The sequence below is a fragment of the Dendrobium catenatum genome, unplaced genomic scaffold (genome assembly GCF_001605985.2).
Source record: "Dendrobium catenatum unplaced genomic scaffold, ASM160598v2 fragScaff_scaffold_716, whole genome shotgun sequence".
Classification (NCBI taxonomy): Eukaryota; Viridiplantae; Streptophyta; class Magnoliopsida; order Asparagales; family Orchidaceae; genus Dendrobium; species Dendrobium catenatum.
Genome location: NW_021319178.1, coordinates 21,194,066 through 21,209,394, shown reverse-complemented (window position 1 = coordinate 21,209,394; position 15,329 = coordinate 21,194,066). Strand labels below are relative to the sequence as shown.

Below are 15,329 nucleotides of genomic sequence, written 5' to 3'. Positions count from 1 at the left end.
ATTTAGCTTAATTGTATGATTCTCTTTTAATGACTAACATTCTATGACATAAAATTTTACAGATCTCACCATCATCTTATAAAATTTTACCTTAAGTTTGAGGGGTACTTTTTTATCATATAGTAGTTATGATACATTTTTTCATTTCAATCATCCAACTTGAATACAACTAATAGTATATTCATCTATTTCACCATCACTCTGGACAATAGACCCGAGATATATAAAACCAATACTCTTATTAATGACTTGATCGCTCAAAATTACAATCTCCCTCATTAGATTTATTACTACTAAAATTATACTCAATGTATTTGGTTTTAGATCTACTCAAACAAAATTATTTAGGCTCTAAGGTTGACCTTCATAATTCAAGTTTACCTTCAACTCTCTCTAGTCTTATCAACAAGAAGAATATCATCAGCAAAAAACATACACCATAGTACATCTTCCTGCAAATGTCTAATAAGAACATCCATGACTAAAGCAAAAAAGATATGGGTTTAAAGTTGATCGATATCCTTGATATAATCCAATTGAAATAGGAAAATACTTGGTCCAACCTCCTTGTGTTTGAACAAAGTAACATCTCTTGCATACCTATCCTTAATGACTTGAATATAAATATTATTAGTCCCTTTCTTTTCAAAAACTCCCCATAGCACTGCTCTTGAAACTTTATCATAAGCTTTCTCTAAATCAATAAATATCATATGTAGATCCTCCTTATATATTCTCTCTATATTTCTCCATCAAACATCTCAATAAATATATAATTTCCGTAGTAGACCTACCCAACATGAATCCAAATTGATTTTGAGATATATTAGTATCACTCATAACCTATGCTCAATAGCTCTCTTCCAAAGTTTTAAAGTATTACATATTAATTTAATTCCTCAATAATTCACACTCTTATGCATCTTCTATTCTTAAAAATAGAAATCAACATACTCCACTCATCTGGCATCCTTTTAGTTTTCAAAATAAAATTGAAATGTTTCGTAAGCCAAGAAACTCCATCTCATATGCAATTTCACACTTTTATTAGAATATCATCATTTCCAAAAGCTTTCTACACTCATTTTTTTAAGTCTCTATGACTTTGATGTTACTAATATAATGATAAAAATAAAAATCTTTATTTTTATTTGTGGTGCTAAAGTCACTAAAGTCAATCATATTTTTACAATTTTCATTGAAAAGCTTATCAAAATATCTCATCAATTTTTGTTGAAAGTCCTCTTCTAATAATTTTATTTTTCTTCATCCTTAATGCTCTTCACTTGAACTAAATTTTTAATTCTCATATCTCTTTGCTTGGTTAACTTATGCATACATTTGTTTGCCTCTTTAATATATAATATATTGGATATAATGATATATCATCAAAAAATAATTTTGATCGGTCACAAATCTCGAGGCGAAATCAAGTTGGAAATTTCAAAATTAAATTGAAAATTATATGAACTCCGATTTCACCAAACTTATAGTAGAATTGAACGTCTCGGATATACGAACCCAACGACACCAAATGGAACTCAATCCGAGCCCAAATGAGTCCAAATCAAAGACCCCGAAGAGCATTTGGAGGGTTCAAACTATAATTTGGATTACCAAACGGTTTCCAAACTTGACATGCTTATAGTCGAATTGAGCGGCTCTACAAGAAGAATCCAAGATCGTTGAATTTTGATATCATTAGGGCCTTCAAATGCCAATAAATAGTCCACGATCAAGGGATTCAACATCAGCTTTCTATTCAAATCACTCACAATTAACCCTTGATCTTTCTCCTATTTAGTGGTAATGTCACTCTCAAAAAATTATAAATAGACCCCTCATTTCTCATGAGAGGGGACCCAATCAAAAAAAGTATGGAATGAAATAATAAGAGAAGTAGATAGCTCACCTTAGCCTGTTGGTTGAGAGCTTAGGCTTCCAACTAAGAAGTCTAGGGTTCGAGTCTTTGTGTATGCGTTGTGTGTGTGAGTTTTCCTTAAATGGCCTAAATTTCCAAAAAATAATAATAATAAGAGAAGTAAGAAAATGAAGAGAATGAAGAGAGCTCCCTTGCCACCAGACTCCTACTCGACCACCGTTAGGCTTCCACCCGGCAGCCGACCGATGCTAGAATTTTGTCGGACTTCCAACTAACACCCGAGTTCTGTCTGATCACCGACTGATATCAGAGTTCCGCCGGACTGACAACTAACGTCGGAGTTCTACCCGACAATCGACTGACGTTGGAGTTCTGCCCGATAGCCGATTAATGCTGGATTTCTTCCAAACAGTCAATAGAAGTAGGATTTTTACCCGACCATCAAATTCTTTTGGATGTTTTATCTATGTTTGTAGCTAAATTTCAATCAGGGAGTTGATTATTATAATCTGATCATCCTCAATTTCAAGGACGAATAAGCCACTTATAATCTAAGTAAATACTAGTGGAATCCTTCCAACTTGGCATGGCCTTGTGATTTTTCCTTTTTCCATGATTTCCACGTAAAAATTATGGTGTTGCAATTTTTTCTATTTGTGTGCTGGATATCCGTACAACGCTAAGACGAAAATTTTCTAACTTATTGCCGCATATATTCTAGCCCGCAACAATATTATATAAATAGAACCTATATTCCAAGTATCTATACTAATTTATTTTTTATGAATTGACTTTTTTGCCCAATTAAGATAACATATAATATATAAGTTTATATTTATATGAATTCATAATAGAAATATTCTAACAATCTCACACTTGGGCTGTATATATCACTTAAAAACTATATATTATGAACTTTTTAGTTCAACATTTGCTATATTCTTGAAGGACATCTCTAGACAATTTGGTCTATTACTTATATCAATATAGAATCAAATTGATATTTGCCATAATTTTTTTTAACAAGACCTATCAATAATCAATATCTTAATTTGATTAATGATATAGATCAAGCATGAACAAGTAGTATTAAAATTTCATATAATATGATATTGTTGCATGCCTATTTTCAACTGGCTCAATATTATAACTAATAAAAGCTATAAATCTAAATTCAATACTTTATGTTAAACTGTAATTGAAATAAGATAACTTTATTTTAGAGTTTTTTTTCAACAAAAAGGATAATATTAATACTTTAACTTGATGAGAAAATATATTGATATGACATAACATCCATAGCAATAAACATATTAATATGCATGACTAAATATAGGAGTGGCATTCATAATATTCATGATGCATTGATAAGCAATAGATTACATTGTATTGATCATTGATAAAACAAAGGCATGATCCATTTTAGCTTATAGACATGATAGTTATACTAATATATCATATAGGCTTCTACTCTAAGTACATGTGCATACAAAGATTAATAGTTTTATCTGATATTGTAAATGACATTGAAATAGAAATGACTGGGATTATAGATTCTTTAATGGTTATTGATCACATTGATTTACTTTATTTATTAATTTATATTGGTTGCATTGATTGTTATTCCTCATATAAATCAATACTATTCATACTGACTACTACATGTTCATAATGATATGATATTAATGATTTCATACATATTGTTTCTATTATTGTGCATTGATAACTATTATATGTTTTGGCCGGTAACCTATTGAGCTTTGTACTCATTATATGTGGTTTATATGATTTTAGGTATTGACTTAATGGAGTTGGGTTGTTTAAGATTGAAAATTATAGATATTTTATTTTATGTTATTAAATTTATAGTCATGAATGAATAAGAATAGACTAATATGAGAAACTATATTCATGGATATCGTGTATAATTCTTGTGGGAATATAAAATGTAAATGTATGTATGTTTTGATGATAAGTGTAGGGTTGCTTCCATTATATTCAATTATTTTATATAAGGATAGCTATTAGTGGCACTAGTAGATAATTAAAATATTTATAGAGATAGTTCTTTAAAATTAGATCTTAGAGCATCATAGATCACATGAAGAATCTCAATAAATTTATATACCCCATACAAAGGATGCATTCCCAACTATATTCATGGACCTCTTAGTTTCATGCTATAAGCCTATCTCATTGCTTGTTAGTAAAATAGAATCAACATATAGCACTAGGGTACTAAATTTACTCTCACTCAACTTATGATAAATACATTGATCAATAAAGTTTCCTTAAAATTAAAGGAAGTAATTACTTGATCAAGCTTTTTTATATCATAAATGGATTACTTATTTTAAATCATACATGAAATTCCTTGATTTGCAAATGAAATGTTTTGAATCTAATTTTTCAAAAAAAAAATAAAAAAATGGTTTCATCATGTATATAATCTATTCAATGTCATTATTGAGAAACATAGTTTTTTCATTCATTTGATGTAAGTCCAAATCATAATAAACTAATTGTGTCATAATAATTCTAAAAGAGTCTTTTGATGAAATTGAAAATAAAATCTCTTTATAATAAATTCTTTTCTTAATGTATTATATCTTTTAACATTACTTTTTGAATCTCGTTTGGTTTGGTCTTAAAAACATGTTTACACTCAATTGATTTTATTGTTTTAGGTTATTTGACAATATCTCGAGCATCATTATCTTTTTATTGAATTCATCTCATCCTCCATAACAATATTCATCCAATTTTGAGAGTTCACTTTGTTTGACTTAACTAAAAGTGATTGGATCATTTTCAATTCTCATATCAAATTTAAGTTCTTGAAGATACATAACATATTCATTTAGAATTAATGTTCTTCACTCCCTAGTGGATATTTTATTTGGCACTTCATATTAAGGTTGTTGTGATTCCACTTGCTCAATATGAGTAGGAGATAACTCAAGAATGTATTGATTACTTGAATTTGTAATCTAAATAATATTATATATAATTATATGATCATCTTTAGTCATAACTAAAATAATAATGATATATTTCTCCTAAAAGATAAAAGTCCTAGGTTTATATATTACATCATATTCAATATTCTTAATAAAATTAGTATTGCTAGTCACAAAAAAAGATCTAGTCAATAAATCATAAAACTTGAAACCTCTCAACCTTTTTGAGTACCCAGCAAAGTGTAGAAGGTTATAATTCTTAAGTCTAATTTTCTTTCATTATGCTTATATGACCTAATCTCAGCTAGACATCCCTAGTTATGAAGATGTCTAATATTAGATTTATTCAATTCTAGTCCATAACTCATATGGATTTTAGCTATTTCTTTGCTTATAACTCTATTAAGAATACAAATGTCAGTATTTAAGGTTTCTCTCCAAAATGATTCTCGTAAAGAAGTATAACATATCATACTTCAAGCATGATCTTATAAGAATCAATTTCACATCTATGCTACACCATTTTGACTTGGAGTCCCTAATAAAGTGTATTGAGGAACAATGCTATAGTATGTTAAATATTTGACAAACGAGCATGAACATTGTTCATCTAATTCATCATATATGTCATAGTATTCAACACCATGACTGTATAACTTTAATTTTCTTTCCAAGTTGATTTTTAATTTTAGCTTTAAAGATATTAAGTACATCTAGTAATTGTAACTTCTCATATATTAAGTATAAGTACGGAATAATTATCTATAAATATAATAAATATTATTGGTCACTCCACGAAGCTTTATAAAATGGACCACAAATATTAGTATAAGTTAATTTCAAGATGCTCAAACAATTATTAGCACCAACTTTCTTGGCATTTGCTTATTTCCCCTTAATAGATTCAATACATGTTTTAAAATCTGAAAATTAAGAGAATAAAAAATTCTATCTGATCTAAGTCTTTCAATTCTTTATTTAAAAATAGTAAAATACTTCATAACCGCTTATGTAATAACTTAAAAAAAAAAAATTCATTTATTAATTTTTGCTTTGTACCAAAATTATTTGTATGCATAATTTCATTAATTTGTAATACATAAATATATAATTTATATAGATTATTAACTAAAGAATCAGTTCCAATAATTTTTTAGTACTAAAAGAGATTAATCTTTCCATTTTCAAATGAACAAGAGTATTCATAATTGCCCAAACATAAAATAGAAATTAAATTTCTTCTATATGACAATACATAAAAAGTCTCATATAAATGTGAACCAAATTCAAGATATAATCTATATATATATAAGCATATTGCCTCAATAGAAGCTTTATTGTTATTTTCCATATAGATGAATCTTTCATTTTAGTTCCTTTTTCTCTTTGCAATAATGTTATGAGAGGAAGTAGCAAAGTGAGCACTCTAAATCTTTTCTTATTTCAACCTTTTGTTCCTCTTGCACATATTGAGCAATAAAGTACTAAGAATTCATTTTTTTAAGTATTATAACTTATCTTAAAATGACTAATGTACAAAAAGAGATATTAAGACTAAGTGCACCAGAATATCATGAAATAAATTTAACTTTAGTGGTCTCGGTCTAGTAACAAAATTAGACATTTCTATAATGTACTTCTTTATATTGCTTTTGCCTTATTTCGAGTGGTGCTTATTTTGACCTTTTTAGAATCAACAAACAATTTGTTATTTGGCTTAAGAATTTTTTGGTACATTCCTCTTCAAGCATCGCCCCTCTAATAATTTCTGTAACAGAATGATTCATGATACACAACTCATCTTGGTCTATTAGTTGGGAGCTTAAGCTACCAACCAAGAGATTTTGGGTTTGAGTCTTGTGTATGTGATGTGTGTGTGAGTCTGCTTTAATTGACCTAAATATATTATTATTATATATATATATTATATATAATAATGATTCATTGATCATACATAAAACTCATGCCATTTTAGCACTCCCACTTAAAGTTAGCATTTGTTCAAAAATGTATTTTGTAGCAAGGATAGGAGGGCATTCAATCCTGATAGCAAGTCTAAATCCATATACACTAAAAATAAAGATGATAAGTCTTTATTTCTAAAATTTAGTATTATAAGCACTAGAATATTTTAGATGTAATATTATATTAGTTATAAATATATATGATAATATATATATTATAAAGAAAACATTAACGGAAAAAAAGAAAAAATATATTAAAAATTAACATAATGGCATTTTTAAGCAGATAAAATATAACAAAAATGTATTTAATGATTGACATAATTAACAAATTATAGAAAATCTGCATTGAAGAAATAAAATAATTATTATTCATTTATAAATATAGGCTATATATATAATTAATCATGAAATCCATGACCCATTAACTAAAGCCATTAAATGAATGAATTAAAATGGTTGGGAAATGTTTGAATGAATATTTGAGATGTTTCAAATGAAATAATTGCAAATTGATGAATATTTTGAAACGTTTCAAATGAATTAATTACAATTTGATGAATATTGAAATGTTTTAAATGTATAATTACAAATCGATAAATATTTACAATGTTTAAATCAAATGTTTCCAAAAGAATTAATTGTAAAGTGATCAATGTTTTTAAGTATTTTAATAAAACGTTTCAAAGGACTTAATTGCAAATTGTTGAATAAATTTTTTGCTAATTAATGCAATAATGAGATATTATTTTATTAATAATTTTATATATATATATATATATATATATATATATAATGGCATATCATTTTCAATAATTTTTTAAATTTAATTACAAACTTTGACCATGTGCGGAGTCAAATTTTGAAAAACCTTTTAATTTTTGTCTTTTGAAATAAAGTTATTTTATATGACTATTTTCAAACCTCTTTCAACTCTATCAAAACATAATTTTAAATTAATTTCAAAGTTCAATAAGATTAAGGTAAGAGGCTTTAGCTTAATTGCATCATTAAGAAAAACCAATTTGGTAACTTTAACATAATCATCAAGAGGATGCAATGCATAATAAAATTCATAAAATTGAGTGGACATGTCAAAGATAGATTCTTCAACTTGGTATCTACAACTTTATTATTCTTTTACATTGATTTTAGTAGGCTCTATGTCCATTCAAGTTTTTTTTTTCTAACTATAATAGTTTTGATAGTGGTGCCACGGACCGAACCCACTTACAATTATGACGTCCATCTACAGTTGGTCATTGTAAACCAGCGCCCCTCAAAATGCACTGAAGGTCTCTAGTCTAGACCACAGGCATTCTTGATCACCTGTAAAGGCTCTGTCCAAATAAGTATTTCTAATGCCATCAAGTTGCTAGAACATATACTAAAAAAATAGGTTACAGAGACTCTTATGCATCAAGTTGGTAGATCATACATTAAAAAGCATGTTGAACACTATACTTAGTTCATGCTACTTATCTGTCATGAAAATATAAATAAAATGTTGTTACCTCCAACATATATTTGCAATCATCAAAATGAGACGATCACTACAACATGCTATGATAATGAAGCTATGTTGCCTAACAATAATTTTTAATCCTTTAATTAATTAGAAGCCCTCTCTAAGTGTTTACTTTGATCAAAGCTCACTATCTGGTGCTATAACTAACGTCATTTCTAAAGATAACATCTTCTGATAATGTTGTGAAAATATGTTTCTCGAATGGGTAATCAGAGATGAATAGAGTTCAAAGTAGATCAAATGCTGATCATTTATAATCACCCAATTTAATATTATAGGGTAATATATTTTTCAATAATATTTTTAAAAATGTTAATATCTTGATTTTAGATTTATCTTAAGCTATAGTACAGAATACATATAACAAATACAACATTACAAATAGAGAGAGGAGACACGAATAAAAGAAGAAAAAGAAAATACAGTTAAAGGCGCAGGGACTCAGTAGGCGGTGAGGCAACACTCACCCTATACATCGATACTGATTTCGTGAGCGATCTCATAAACCAAGGGCGTGTGACACTACTATCGCAGAATATGTACCAAGGCTATAGGGTTGCCACAAAGCACGGGCACAATGAATGTGTGCCTCACCCGAATCATAATGCCCAAATTCGATGCAAACATCTGAATAAACGCGAACCTCACAATAAGTTAAAGCCATAAGAAAGACTAAAAACAAAGGACTAACCGAGCGACGGGGCTCGACCACCGACACGAGCCTGCCGAAAAACCACCCACAGAACATGGGCCTAATTAACAAGATTAAAAAATCACAACCAGGTTTGAACCACCAGAGAAATCCGGCGTCGCATGAAAATCATATCAGAATTCTGAAAACAATTCCCAGACGACTCCGAGCCAATTAGAATTTGTTACCGAATCATCAATCCCGAAGCATCACCAAAAAGTAATTTCACAGTCCAAAGCCGAATTCAAGCCGCATTAAGCGGAACATCAACTAAGAATTAAACTACCTTCTTACATTTAAGGATACAAAGCTAATGAAGGTCGGAGAAATAACAGAGAAGAACCCAACGAAGAGCACATTAACGCTAAAGTATTTATCTGGATTACATACTATGTAATGTATAATTTTTATATTGTTTCTAAACTAAAATTTAAGTATTTGTAAATAAATTCAAATATGCGAAAAAAAAACAATAATAAAATTGGAAAACTTATATTAGAAGACACAATGAATTGTTTTATAATTATTATTTCCATTTTCTAAGATATTTATTGTCGAATGACAAACAACTCTAATATTAATAACTTATAATTGTAATAAATAATCTAATTTTTAAGAAGTTTTGCATTTCATAAATCATAAAATTATGTATTATTTTTTTATTAATATTTAATATTTATGTTATTACTATAACAATTAATATTTAAATAATCTATTTTATTTTAATCTCTATAATATTGAGATGTTACAATATTATTAAACTTAATATATAATTTTTAATATTACATTAATGTCAAGTAGGTAATGTGAATGCACTTAGGATTGTGGAAGCTATTTTGACTAAAACGTTTTTACATTGTTATTTTGAACTCTTTAGAGCAGTAAGCAGTCACGACCTTGAAGCTCTACCAAATCCCAAAAAAGGATCGAATATTTATTATTATTCATTATAATTATTTTAACTTATTAAGGAATTTTCATTACATGTGTTATTCTGCACCTCTAAAAGGTTTGTATTAGAGATAATATATGTATAGGAATGGTTATATATCTGTTGCTTTTTTGCATTAATATGCAAGATTTTATTTTATAGCCATTGTATTGTGGAAGTAAATTAGTCTTGGCTATGTCATAAGTGCTAATAAGAGGATGAGAATCGTGCAACACGATGTTAATCACGTTGGCCTATATAATTAAATAGTAAAAAAAAAAATGTCAATAAAATATCAACATGCTCTATAGAAACATATAAAAATATCATAAATCATTTCCGGTCAATAGAAATCTATATGAATAGAAAGGCTTTGATACATTTAAGATTACTTCTTTGAGAACTCTCAAGTTTGTTGACCTTTTCTGTAACGGCGATTTGCATATGCGCATGGGTATGAATTCACTTAATTGTCTTAATGACTCTAAAAAAAATCTATATGGGAGAATTGCTGTTAAACTAAGCATGATAGTGGGAGGATGCTAAAAAAATAAAAAACATTTTTTTTTTTAATTTAATCCCTAGGTTTAACCGATTCATCTTATTCATTTCCGTATTCCGACTGCTAAGAAGGAGGTGGGGTGGGGTGTTGGGGTGGGGTGTGGATGCTTAAAGAAATAACTTTAAAAAATCACACACACAATGCCTTCATCATTGCATAGATTTTTACTCTCTCGTGCTATTATAACTACCTAGGTTTTTATCAGTTCAGTCTATTTTTATATTCAACTTCACCTATCAAGCAAGCCAAAGCCAAGCCTTGTCACATAATAATCGTGATCATTTAAATAGTGATGCATATATTGACCGCCACTCTCATTGCTCCTTACTACTCTACTTTCTTCCATTACTACTGTAATGTCTTGACTATTACTGTTGCTACAACAGACCATCAAAGATGTATTTTTGTTCATAAATATTATTAAAAATAGCTGCAAAAAGAATTGAGAGATCAATGGTGATGACATGATTATAATTAATTATAATTGGAAAGAAATTTTAGATTATATGATATAAAGTCATCATTCATTTCTTTCAAAAATATGAAGAGTATACAGTTATAATTGAACATATGGTTTATTTAGTCAGTTCAGTTTATTTTTCTCTATTCCAATCTTCACCTTCACGCACGCAAGTCGAAGCCTTGCTCATAATGATCTTAAAAGAGTATAGAGATGTTTTTTATAAATATTACTTTTTAACTACTTGAACTGTCATTGATATTACATGTTGCTACAACCCAGACGTTCAAAGATGAATTTTGTCAAATATTATTAAAATCCCGGCTTGCAAATTAGACATTTGGAGGAATTCAATGGATGAATATTAAACTTTATTATTACTTTATTTTGAGGAAAAGAGAAAATGCGTCGCCCGCCATCGTCTGAGAATAAAAATAAAAAAATTTTTTTAGGGAAAATTTTATACTTGGATTAATGAAGTAATCATTCATCTCTTTTTCAAAATATGAAGAGTATTACGTTATAAATTTAACTTGTTTACTACCTTCCTATTTAATATTATACAATTTTTTATAATAATTGAACAAAAAATTTCTAACAACTGCATATGCCTGTCCAAAAACCCGGATAAACAAAAGTTGAGATAAAATTTTTAATAAAATAATTAGACCCCTTACTCAATAAATTTTCTAGCTCAACACTATAACAAGATTCTATGATGAATTCAAATATACTAAATGGATGAAGTTTCTTTGACAGCTTTAATGTTTGAGCCACCCTCAAATAAAAATTATTTTCACTTTTGTTTAAGTTTGGATTATAGGCTTATACGGTCATGGTAAATAATTATCTTGATCCGGGCACGAATTCGAGGCAAAAGCTAGTTGAAAACTTACAAAAATTAAAATCGGGAGCACCGAACTTCGATTCAGCAGACATAGTCAAATGGCGCTCGGAAATACGACCAACGACACCCAAATTCGACCCATCGAGCCCAAATGAGTCCAAATCAAGGCCTAAAAGCATTGTTGGAAGGTTTCGAACCACAATTTGAGTTACCAAACGGTCTCCGATTTTGGCGAGCTTATAACGGAAATCGAACGGCTCAACGAGACCAAATCCAACGAGGCCTAAGATTTGCGGATTCCGACATCACTAAGGCTTCAAATGGCCCATGAATGGTGTATTGATCAAAGGATTCAATATCAGCCGTCCATTCACCACTCTTGTTCGACCTGATTCACAATATTTACGCCATGGCCACTCAAGAAAAACTATAATAGAGCTCTCATTCTTCACAAAGAGAGACTCAAGTGAAGAGAGAGAAGAAGAAGAGAAATGGGAAAAGGAGAATCCTTCTCTCCATCGACCACCGCCCGGAAGTTTTTCGCGCCGCCTGAATTAGCGGAATCTGCCGGATATTTCTGGAGACGCCAGAATTCATGCCCAATTCATGGAATGCGGAAATTCTTCTCAATTAACGACAGAGTTCACTCCTGATGCGAAAACTCGCCCAAACTGATTGCTGGAGTTCTTTCTCGTCCACACAGATGTCGGACTTCTACCCGACACCTGACATTTCACTATCGCCAAGTTTCTACCAATGCGTGACTCTTACCGTTTATCGGATTTTGCTGGACGTTATATGCAATATGAATTCTTTCCATTGTTGGACTTCTACCTGAAGCCGTCTTTGACCTATCGTCAGACACATCTTCAGAACTCCTCGCAAGGCTAATGTCCTTCTGACCTCCATCGCCAGCCGACTACGGTCCTTCTGATTATGTCGGCCGCCGACTACCGTACTATTGACTTACGCGCCCACCGACTATGAGTCTTTCGACCTCAGTCGCCAACGAACTACGATCTTCTGATTCATGTCGCCCGGCGACTACAGTCTTTCCGCCTTTGTCGCCGCCGACTGCGATTCTTTAGACTTATGTCGCCCGCCGACTACATCTTTCTGACCTCTGTCAGCTCCGTCGACTACGATCCTCACTGACTTATGTGACTACTCGGACTAACAGTCCTTCCGACCTCGTCGCCAGCCGACTATGTTCCTCTGACTTATCGTCGCCCACCGACTACAATCCTTCCGACCTCGTCAGCCCGCCGACTACGGTCTCAAGACCAAACGAACATGTAAATAGTGTTCGTTTGTTATTCATTCATGTAATGTACTCTATAAATGTCATCAAATAGGCCTTCTCCAAGGAAGGGCCTCATTTGTAATCGACTAAATATAAGTGGATGGATTCATTTCAACTGGGCTGGCCCCGTGGTTATTTCCCTTGTCAAGGTTTTTCAACGTAAAAAATCATTGGTGTCTCATAATGCTAGACCCTCCTCTCTTATTTCTGATGCGTGCATGGATATTTCGTACAACGCTAGAACGATAATAATTTTATTATTTCTCATCCGACGCGAAATACTCCTTAGACGCACAGGTTTTTTTAGGCCACAAATATATTTCTTATTGTTTTACTTATTCATCTGTAATCATAATTTCTGATTGGTCATTATTTTTCGTTGCTTTTCAAAAAATTCATATAATAAATACCTACAGTCTACAACGTTTTCCAAAGTAGAAAAAATTTTTAAATAAAGCTTAGCTACAACTTAATCCGATTGCCTCATTAATTAAATAATACCTTGAAAACTCCTTACCAAGTCCATTCAAGTATTGGAAAATTTAAAATAGTAATTGTGATTAACTCGATTGCTAAAGTGACATTTGTTGTGCAAGAGCTGAATTCTTTTCATAATACTTTATAAACATAATATTAATAATATAAATTCCTATTTATTTGCTAAAATTTATTTTAATAATAATTCGTATTATTCATGAAGTCATGAATTTAATCACTACAAGGCATTTAATATAAACTACATGAAATATATTTTTTTTATTAAAAGGTTGAATGGAGATTTTTTGAAGTCTACGATTCATTAAACGCTGGAGTTGTAGATGTGATTAATGCGGTAGAATATACATGTTTAGGTTTTGTTTGGGACAGCAATAGTATTATTTGCTTATAAAAATAGCTTTCTAATTCAAAAAATGTTCAAGAAATTTTTTATAATACAAAAGTTATTTTAGAAAGAAGTAAAAAGATAGGCTTCGTTATGTGACTAAGGGTGTCAATATTTACACGAACACGATAAACCCGACCCAGACCCGGACCCAAAAAATCAGGGTGGACACGATCGATTTCAAACGTAGGTTCGGGTTGAGCCCGGCGGTTGCCGGGTCAACCCGAAAACCCGTTTAATTTTAAAAAATTTGGATTCCCGCCCGCTGCTCTTCGATCCCGACCGCGCACGCTGCCCCCGCCCGCGTTTGCCTGGGCCTGCGCAGCGCGCCGGGTACGCTCCTGCGCTGCGGCCCCCGCCCTCGCATGTCGCGTCCGCCCCCTTGCCCGCCGTCCACCCGCTGCCGTTCCGACGCCAGCAGAACCAAAAATCGGGTCGGGTTAGGGTCAACCCGTTTGAACCCGGGTCAGTTCCGGGTTCGACCCGAACCCGAACCGTGACCCGAAATTGACACCCCTATTTGTGACTGCTTTTTTACCAAGCAGCTTTCTAATACAAAAATTAAAATGTTTATATTATAAAATCATTTTAAGAAGTAATAAAAAAGCCAACCCAAATGAAGCTTAGCATCCAAAAATCCAAATTGAATTGACCAATTCTATTAAACTGATTGGAACCCACCACAAGAGATGGTGAAAATGACTATAAACAGTATGCTATATTGTCATTTGACCCAAATTGCTTCCAAATATATTTAAAAAAGCCAATTTTCTCGGTTTCATATACCATAATAAAATAATAATTATCTTGGTTAAATTTCACGTTAAATTATACTAATAATAGGACTATTAATTTATCATATAAGATTTATTAAGCATATGTATATTTCTTGGGCGTGTGGAGAGCATTCCTTTTATTTTATTGTCAAGACCAATTGGTCTATTACAGTGTTAATAAATAATCCGACCAGAATTTCATATATGGGTTGACCAATTTAATAAATGGGTCGAATTTGAATTTAATATTTTGACCCGTTTATTAAACATATGAGATTTGGGTTGACCAACGAACCTATTTTTAACTCGAAAATGATCTGTTATAAAGAGAGATTAAATATTAATTACAACAAATGTATATAGATCATATCGCCTGCGACCCCCCACCAGCTGCAAAGTAGCTGTTTGAAGAACTTTCTCTTTAATACTATATGTTAACAAAGGCAAGCAAGATGATGACATCTCGCAAGAATTGTCCTACTAATTGGCTCAAAAGAGATGATACCTTTTTTATCACCAAATATCCACTGATAGTTATATTT

At 30.9% G+C, this 15,329-nt stretch overlaps 1 pseudogene; it reads right to left on the bottom strand.

Annotated features, from left to right (window-relative positions):
* Positions 1–8,010: 8,010 nt before the first annotated feature.
* LOC114579964 lies at positions 8,011–8,162 on the bottom strand (annotated as a pseudogene).
* Between the last annotated feature and the right edge of the window lie 7,167 nt (positions 8,163–15,329).